Consider the following 10,621-nt stretch of genomic DNA (forward strand, 5'->3'; position numbering starts at 1 on the left):
AAATTTAGAAAATTGCTAATTTTTTAACTATTTCTCAAATTTTTGATATTTTTTTATAAATAAACACAAAACATATTGACCTAAATTTACCATTATCACAAAGTATAATGTGTCATGAAAAAACTGTCTCAAAATCACTGGGATTTGTTGAAGCATCGCAGTTATTACCACATAAAGTGACACTGGTCAGATTTAAAAAATTTGGCTCCGTCACTAAGGGGCTAAAGTACAGGTGCACACTGATGGAAGTGCACACTGATTCGTGATTTCTCTGCAGTAGTATAGGCACTTGCCTTTATAACTATATTTACAGCACAGCACATTGCACCTTATCCTCAGGCTACATTCAATATATATTGCCACTACTCGGGCACATTTTTTCACTTTAACAGCTTGTAAGCCAAGTTCATTTATCGCTGCAAGCTCTCATTTTTTTCTTATACTGTGTAACGTGCTACCTCAATCTAATCCCTATGTTTACATTTTACATGCAACAGCTATTTTAAAACAATCATAATAAAATAATTTGATTTTCTCTTATGCCTATGCCTGTGTCCCTCCAATATCATTGCTTGGGAATTTTGAATGAAGAGACCAACTGTGATGTACAGTGTGGTGATATACAGCCTGTGGTGTCTCCTCTGTGGTGATCTACAGCCTCTAATGTCTCCTCTGTGGTGATCTACAGCCTCTAATGTCTCCTGTGTGGTGATCTACAGCCTCTGGTGTCTCCTCTGTGGTGATCTACAGCCTCTAATGTCTCCTCTGTGGTGATCTACAGCCGCTGGTGTCTCCTGTGTGGTGATCTACAGAGTCTGGTGTCTCCTGTGTGGTGATCTACAGCCTCTAATGTCTCCTGCGCGGTGATCTACAGCCTCTGGTGTCTCCTGCGCGGTGATCTACAGCCTCTGGTGTCTCCTGCGCGGTGATCTACAGCCTCTGGTGTCTCCTGCGCGGTGATCTACAGCCTCTGGTGTCTCCTGCGCGGTGATCTACAGCCTCTGGTGTCTCCTGCGCGGTGATCTACAGCCTCTGGTGTCTCCTGCGCGGTGATCTACAGCCTCTGGTGTCTCCTGCGCGGTGATCTACAGCCTCTGGTGTCTCCTGCGCGGTGATCTACAGCCTCTGGTGTCTCCTGCGCGGTGATCTACAGCCTCTGGTGTCTCCTGCGCGGTGATCTACAGCCTCTGGTGTCTCCTGCGCGGTGATCTACAGCCTCTGGTATCTCCTGCGTGGTGATCTACAGCCTCTGGTGTCTCCTGCGCGGTGATCTACAGCCTCTGGTGTCTCCTGCGTGGTGATCTACAGCCTCTGGTGTCTCCTGCGCGGTGATCTACAGCCTCTGGTGTCTCCTGTGTGGTGATCTCCAAGGAATTCAACACCAAAAACTGCTTCTTCTGGGTACAAAGGTATCACGGCAACTAAACAACTCATTCAGCGGGTATATACATATGGCTAAAATCAAATTATAATATGCAAGTACAACCGATATGATGTCAGATATTTACTGTATAATCGATGTTTTTTCTATTACAAAGTTAACTATTTTGTATCTCTGCACGAGCCACTTGCTAGCTGATTTTCAGTAGGTACATCTCTTCTAATAAAGTACTAGACTATTTTTTGACCATTACATCAAGGTTGATGTTCTAGCGATTGTTGCACTCAGCACTCTATGCAGCGTACGCTACACTTTTTCTGCGCCGCACTTGTGCACTTCAACGCAACACATCTACTATATAATTATCTAAAGGTACCGTCACATTAAGCGACGCTGCAGCGATATAGACAACGATGCCGATCGATGCAGCGTCGCTGTTTCGTCGTTGTGTGGTCGCTGGAGAGCTGTCACACAGACAGCTCTCCAGCGACCAACGATGCCGAGGTCCCCGGGTAACCATCGGGTTACTAAGCGCAGGGCTGCGCTTAGTAACCCGATGTTTACCCTGGTTACCAGTGTAAATGTAAAAAAAAACAAACACTACATACTTACATTCCGGTGTCTGTCGCGTTCCCCAGCGTCCGCTTCCCTGCACTGTGTAAGCGCCGGCCGTAAAGCAGAGCGGTGACGTCACCGCTGTGCTCTGCTTTACGGCCGGCCGGCGCTGACACAGTGCAGGGAAGCGGACGCCGGGGGACGCGACAGACACCGGAATGTAAGTATGTAGTGTTTTTTTTTTTTTACATTTACAATGGTAACCAGGGTAAATATCGGGTTGCTAAGCGCGGCCCTGCGCTTAGTGACCCGATGTTTACCCTGGTTACCAGTGAAGACATCGCCGACTCAGCTATGTCAGCGGGTGATCCAGCGACGAAATAAGGTGCTGGCCTTCTAGCTCCGACCAACGATGTCACAGCAGGATCCGGATCGCTGCAGCGTGTCAAACACAATGATATCGCTATCCAGGACGCTGCAACGTCACGGATCGCTATCGTTGTTAAGTTGTTCAGTGTGAAGGTACCTTTAGGGTCACTTCCGTCTTTCTGTCTGTCATGGATATTCATTGGTCGCGGCCTCTGTCTGTCATGGAATCCAAGTCGCTGATTGGTCGTGGCAATGGTCGTGGGCGTTTTGCCACGACCAATCAGCGACGCGCACAATCTGGAAGAAAATGGCCACACCTTAATCCCCGCACTCAGTGCCCGGCGCCCGCATACACCCCTCCGGTCACCACTCACACAGGGTTAATGCCGGCGGTAACGGACCGCGTTATGCCCGGGTAAAGCACTCCGTTACCGCCGCTATTAACCCTGTGTGACCAAGTTTTTACTATTGACGCAGCGTCAATAGTAAAAACATCTAATGTTAAAAATAATTAAAAAAAATTAAAAATCATTAGATACTCAGCTTCCGCCGCCTTTCCCGCTCCTCACGATGCTCCGGCCGGTCCATGCAAGCGGCATGTTCCGGTGGCAAGGATGGTCTGGGAGAAGGACCAGCCATGACGTCACGGTCATGTGACCGCGACGTCATCACAAGTCCTGCGCGAGAAGGACCTGCCGTGACGGTCATGTGACCGCGACACAGTCATGTGACCGCGATTTCATCATAGGTCCTGCGCGAAAAGGACCTGCCATGACGTCACGGTCATGTGACCGCGACGTCATCACACCCCGAGACCGGAAACTGCCGCCTGCACCCCACACAGGCGACAGAACTACAACGCGCCTGCGGAAGGTGAGTATATGTTTATTTTTTTAACCTGTGACATACGTGGCTGGGCAATATACTACGTAGCTGGGCAATATACTACGTGGCTGGGCAATATACTACGTCACTTGGCAATATACTACGTCACTGGGCAATATACTGTCATTGGGCAATATACTACGTGGCTGTGCTGTATACTACGTCACTGAGCAATATACTACGTGGCTCTGTGCTGTATACTACGTCACTGGGCAAAATACTACGTGGCTGGGCAATATACTACGTCGCTGGGCAATATACTACGTGGCTGGGCAATATACTACGTAGACATATATATTCTACAATACCCAATGCGTTAGAATCAGGCCACCATCTAGTGTATTATATAAATTATTTCAAGTCATTATTATATGATCTTACGTATGCGCACATATTGTTTCACTATAGTACATTTTGCTTGCACTTTATTCACATCTTATGTAAATGTCCTCTACGTACAGAGAACATTGAAGCTGACCATCATGCAGTTACAAACCTTAGATGTTTTCACTCAAGGTTTCCTCCTTTCGATGCTTTGTTCTGCTTCAGAGAGAATACATACTCCGTTCACCATTGACACCCGGGTAAGCGGCTGGCTTTCACACGCCAGCGCTATCTCCATGATGGCCTTGGAACGCTTGTGTATCAAGGGGCCGCAAGCCAGAGCGTCCTCCATATATGGGTGAACTGGGTGATGCAAACATACGCCGTTCACATCTCCTTGCTGCACGTGACATACACACCTCCTCTACTTACTTATCGGCCACTATATGCTTTATAAACTGCACCTATCCCTCCCCCAACATACGCATCCTAATGAAGAGCTAATGAAACGTGCGTTGGGGCGGTGGGAAATAAAATATGACACCTTGGTTGATGAAATCCGTCTTGTTGTTTCTTAATCCTTATTTTCAGTTTTGTGTTAATGATATGCTTGTGTCCTAAGGAGGGGTTCAATGTATGTGGTGCTCTGACTAGATATTCATAATGCAGACTGCTGATAGGCCGCTGCTCCCTCAGTGCCCCGCCCTCTAGTTTGCATAATGAATATACTAATGTGTGTATTTGAAAAAAAAGCATGTCACTTTATCAAAATGGTGGAGCCAGCGCACTCTCTCGTCAGTGCCTATTATCTTCCTGCATTTCAAAGAAAAACAATTCACTATCAATATGGCGTCGTCGGGTGCGCCTGCGCATTAATGTGTATCGTGTTCCGATAGATGCTACTATGCAAGTGCCTGCGCCGGCTCTTTGTTACTGCAAAGGAAAAGATTTACACTACAACAAAATGGCGCCAGAGGTGGCGCATGCATAGTAGCATCTATCATGTACCAAGAGATTTCACTATGCAAGCGCCGAAGCCAGCGCCATTTTGTTGTAGTGTAAATTTTTTTTCGCTGCAGCAACAAGGAGCACATCAGTATATTCATATGTACAATCTTTAAAAGTAAGACCATAGTGGCTGCACTAGAGGATTTGTTCATTCACCATTACTCTGATGAACGGTCCTTTTGCACTAAATAAACAGCATTAATATCCAATGCGGAGGCCGTTTCACGCTTCAACGGGTCCAGTGAAGAGCTCACTGTGCCAAACATCCGTCATCCATCTGCGCCCTCCCTGCATGCCTCCCTGACCCGCAAATCCCACACAAAGTCTCTTGTTCACTTGGATGAAATAAAAAGGACTTTGGAATAATCAATCCAGCTGGTGAGTGCCGCATTATTCACACATAAAAAATATTCACACATAAAAAATATTCATATGTATATATAGAGATCCTGGCTGAGGAGCGGATCATCCACGTACATATAGAGATCCTGGCTGAGGAGTGGATCATCCACGTACATATAGAGATCCTGGCTGAGGAGCGGATCATCCACGTACATATAGAGATCCTGGCTGAGGAGCGGATCATCCACGTACATATAGAGATCCTGGCTGAGGAGTGGATCATCCACGTACATATAGAGATCCTGGCTGAGGAGCGGATCATCCACGTACATATAGAGATCCTGGCCGAGGAGCAGATCATCCACGTACATATAGAGATCCAGGCCGACGAGTGGATCATCCACGTACATATAGAGATCCAGGCCGACGAGTGGATCATCCACGTACATATAGAGATCCTGGCTGAGGAGCGGATCATCCACGTACATATAGAGATCCAGGCCGACGAGCGGATCATCTACGTACATATAGAGATCCTGGCTGAGGAGCGGATCATCCACGTACATATAGAGATCCTGGCTGAGGAGCGGATCATATATATATATATAGATATACAGATCCTGGCCAACAACCAATCATGCAGTTTTATATGTAAACCCTTATTCATTATAATGATGGCCGGACCGTACATAACAGCACGTTCCACCCATTGTGTCCTCTGTATTTCCTTATAGATTGTACCTTGCGATCAGGATCCTCACTCCTGTAACTGGAGAACTATGCGTTACATTGTATTACATTGGATCCCAGCAATGCAACAGTGCTGACCACTGAGCCACCATGCAGGATCCCAGCAAAGAAACACTGCTGACTGACCACTGAGCAGGATCCCAGCAAAGCAACCGTGCAGGATGCCAGCAAAGCAACCGTGCAGGATGCCAGCAAAGCAACCGTGCAGGATGCCAGCAAAGCAACCGTGCTGACCACTGAGCCACCATGCAGGATCCAAGTAAAAAAACAGTACTGATCACTGAGCCACCATGCAGGATCCCAGCAAAGAAACACTGCTGACTGACCACTGAGCAGGATCCCAGCAAAGCAACCGTGCAGGATCCCAGCAAAGCAACCGTGCAGGATCCCAGCAAAGCAACCGTGCAGGATCCCAGCAAAGCAACCGTGCAGGATCCCAGCAAAGCAACCGTGCAGGATCCCAGCAAAGCAACCGTGCAGGATCCCAGCAAAGCAACCGTGCAGGATCCCAGCAAAGCAACCGTGCAGGATGCCAGCAAAGCAACCGTGCAGGATCCCAGCAAAGCAACCGTGCTCACCACTGAGCCACCATGCAGGATCCAAGTAAAAAAACAGTACTGATCACTGAGCCACCGTGCAGGATCCCTTTCCATCGCCATGAAATTATAAAATATAACGTCCTATATTCATCACGTTACTGCTTCGTCCCTGTTCCGTATAAAGCCCAGTAACAGTTTGTCTGCCCGCTAGTGATGTGTCGTTCGTGAACGAGCCGACACAAAGAGCCGGCTCCCTGCTGTGAACGATGGGAGCCGGCTCTGCAGCGTGAGTGAACCGAATCTTTTTTATTTTTTTTTTCCCTTCCTTGTCTGGCGCCTGCAGCCTATCAGATTCAGCAGCTCAGTGAGTGTGACTGTGACTCATGTGGGAGGAGCAGACAGGAGAGAGGGAGATGTGAGTCTGTGGAGTGTAAAGAAATGCCTGCGAGTCCAGTGATGTGATGTGTTCACAAAATCAGTCCCCAGGAAGGCATTCACCTCACACAAGTACCGCAGCTGTGCAGCCTGTAGCCTCCCATCAGGCCAGGCTTGTGCTGGAGAGGTGGCCATGCTGTTATTATCAGCTCCCTCTAATAAGGGCTGCAGTTCTGTGCCATCTCCAATTATCTGACACTCTGCAGCTCTTCTTGTCTTTACACTTTTGCAACCTTTTTAATGCACCCAAAATATCTGCAAATCATGGTGATTAACCCCTTCATGTTGCAGCTATTGTTCTTTTTCTGCCACACCTTTCAGGAGCCTTTGTAAGGCCTTGTTCACACGATCCTTTTTTCGCTGCGGATTTTTCAGGTCCTGATTTGTGAAAACCGCAGTGCAAAACCTGCGGTGGTTTTCACTGCGGTTTTCAGTCCTTTTTCTACTGCGGATTCCACTGCGGGTTTCCAGCTGCATTTTCCTATTGGTGCAGGTGGAAACCCGCTGCGGAATCCGCAGAAAGAATTGACATGCTACTTCTTTTTTTCCGCTGAAAATCCACGCTGATTTTTAAGCCGAAAAAAGGATAGTGGGCACAGCGGATTTCGTTTTCCATAGGGTAACATTGTACTGTACCCTGCATGGAAAACGTCTATGGATCCGCAGCTGCGGATCCGCAGCGAAAACCGCATCGTGTGAACATAGCCTAAGGGCTTGGGGTTTTGTGTTTCTTTTTTTGCAGGACAAGTTTTAGTTCTGAATGAGCCCATTTTACCATATAATGTCCTGAAAAACCAGGAAAAAAAAAGTTCACAGTGAGGTAAAATGAAGGTGGGGAAGCGATTCCACCGTATAGTTTGGGGGATTTGTTTTCCGTAGTTCAGAGTGCACGGTTTCATTTAAGGTGGTCTCACACGTGGCATCACAGGAGGCTGGGGCTGCACTCGCTTCTCTGCAGCGTCTCGCCACATTGATCACCTACAGTAAGGGTACCGTCACACAGTGGCACTTTGATCGCTACGACAGCACGATCCGTGACGTTCCAGCGATATCCATACGATATCGCTGTGTCTGACACGCAGCAGCGATCAGGGACCCTGCTGAGAATCGTACGTCGTAGCAGATCGTTTGAAACTTTCTTTCGTCGCTGGATCTCCCGCTGTCATCGCTGGATCGGCGTGTGTGACACCGATCCAGCGATGTGTTCGCTTGTAACCAGGGTAAACATCGGGTTCTAAGCGCAGGGCCGCGCTTAGTAACCCGATGTTTACCCTGGTTACCATTGTAAATGTAAAAAAAAACCAAACACTACATACTCACCTTCTGATATCTGTCACGTCCCCCGGCGTCTGCTTCCCGCACTGACTGTGAGCGCCGGCCGTAAAGTAAAAGCAGAGCACAGCGGTGACGTCACCGCTGTGCTGTGCTTTACGGCCGGCACTGACAGTCAGTGCGGGAAGCAGACGCCGGGGGACATGAAAGACATCAAAATGTGAGTATGTAGTATTTGGGTTTTTTACATTTACAATGGTAACCAGGGTAAATATCGGGTTACTAAGCGCGGCCCTGCGCTTAGTAAACCGATGTTTACCCTGGTTACCCGGGGACTTCGGCATCGTTGGTCGCTGGAGAGCGGTCTGTGTGACAGCTCCCCAGCGACCACACAACGACTTACCAACGATCACGGCCAGGTCGTATCGCTGGTCGTGATCGTTGGTAAATCGTTTAGTGTAACGGTACCCTAAGGCCAGGCCATCAATGTTAGTCATGGACAATCTCTTTAAACTTGTTCTATCTGTAATACTACCTCAATCATATTTACTGTAACTTAACTGTTGTTAAAGTTGGTATGTAACTAGGGTTGCAGTGCCATATTCTGTTTGACTTGCTGGGATTTGTAGTGCTGTGCACCACCAGCAGGAGAAGTTGATACCATGGTATAGTAGCATTTATACATTTCTGTTCCACGTTGTGTTGAAATAAACTGAGTTTACTATTCCGTATGCTTTGCACAGTGTGTGTGTGTGTGTGTGTACAGTGTATATACAGTGTGTGTGTGTGTGTACAGTGTATACATTGTGTATGTATACAGTGTATGTGTGTGTAGTGTGTGCACAGTGTGCGTATACAGTGTGCGTGTAAGGCTACTTTCACACTAGCGTTGTTTGGTGTACGTCGCAATGCATTGTTTTGGAGAAAAAACGCATCCTGCAGAATTATCTGCATGATGCTTTTTTTCTCCATAGACTTTCATTAGCGACTAGTGTTGAGCATTCCGATACTGCAAGTATCGGGTATCGGCCGATATTTGCTGTATCGGAATTCCGATTCCGAGATCCGATACTTTTGTGGTATCGGGTATCGGGTATCGCAACAACATTAATGTAATAATGTGTAAAAGAGAGAATTAAAATAAAAAATATTGCTATACTCACCTCTCCGATGCAGCCTGGACCTCAGCGAGGGAACCGGCAGCGTTGTTTGTTTAAAATTCGTGCGTTTACTTGGTTACGTGAAGTCCCGGCTTGTGATTGGTCACGGCGGCCATGTTGCCGGGACACGGACCAATCACAAGCCGGGACGTCACTGGAGGCTGGACACACGCGCATTTTAAAATGTGCGCGTGTCCAGCCTCCCGTGACATCACGGCTTGTGATTGGTTGACCGCGGCGCAACCAATCACAAGCCGGGAGGAAGGAAAAGCGCGCATTTTAAAATGCGCGCGTGTCCAGCCTCCCGTGACGTCACGGCTTGTGATTGGTCACGGCGGCCATGTTGCCGGGACGCGGACCAATCACAGCAAGCCGTGACGAAATTACGTCATGGCTTGCTGTGATTGGTCCGCGTCCCGGCAACATGGCCGCCGTGACCAATCACAAGCCGGGACTTCACATAACCAAGTAAAAGCGCGAATTTTAAACAAACAACGCTGCCGGTTCCCTCGCTGAGGTCCCGGCTGCGTCGGACAGGTGAGTATAGCAATATTTTTTATTTTAATTATTTATTTTACACATTTATATGGATCCCAGGGCCTGAAGGAGAGTTTCCTCTCCTTCAGACCCTGGGAACCATCAGGATACCTTCCGATACTTGAGTCCCATTGACTTGTATTGGTATCGGGTATCGGTATCGGATTGGATCCGATACTTTGCCGGTATCGGCCGATACTTTCCGATACCGATACTTTCAAGTATCGGACGGTATCGCTCAACACTATTAGCGACGCATTGCGATGTATGGCCACACGTCGCATCCGTCGTGCGACGGATGCGTTGTGTTTTGGTGGACCGTCGGCACAAAAAAAGTTCCATGTAACTTTTTTTGTGCGTCACGTCCGCCATTTTCGACCGCACCCCCTCCTCCCCGGACCTTACAATGGGGCAGCGGATGCATTGAAAAACTGCATGCGCTGCCCCCGTTGTTCATTTCTTTCACAACGTGCGTCGGTACATCGGGCTGACGCATGGCGACGGCCCCGTACCGATGCTAGTGTGAAAGTAGCCTTAGCACAGTGCTTGCAGCATGCTTTTATTTTTATGAATTACAATCTTATACAGCACCAACATATAGCACAGCACTTACTAATTCAGAAAGGACGTGTACAAAAAACAGCACATATTACAAAGTAATACAGGTTAGGCCGGGTTCACATTGTGTTAGTGGCGTCTGTTAGACGGACTACGTTACACAGCGGCATAAACGCAGTGTAACGCAGTCCGTTACGGCCGCCATTGACTCCAATGTCGGACGCATCACTAGCGCCCACCCACAATGGGCGTGCGCTAGGGATGTGCCGTCATTGAGTGACGGACCCTGAGATGCGGGCTGCAGCGTTTCCGGGTCCGTCACTGCTATCGCAGATAGAGCATCTTCTAGCTCTATCTGCGCTAGCGCAATGTAAACGTCGGCACTTGCGTTAACAGCAGCCCGTTACCGTATGTGCTGAGCGGGCTGCTGCTAACGCAGTGTGAACCCAGCCTTAGGACTACAACCGAGTAGCGCGGGCTCTGTTCACAAGAGCCAACAATCTGCG

The sequence above is a fragment of the Ranitomeya variabilis genome, chromosome 4 (assembly GCF_051348905.1).
Source record: "Ranitomeya variabilis isolate aRanVar5 chromosome 4, aRanVar5.hap1, whole genome shotgun sequence".
Lineage (NCBI taxonomy): Eukaryota > Metazoa > Chordata > Amphibia > Anura > Dendrobatidae > Ranitomeya > Ranitomeya variabilis.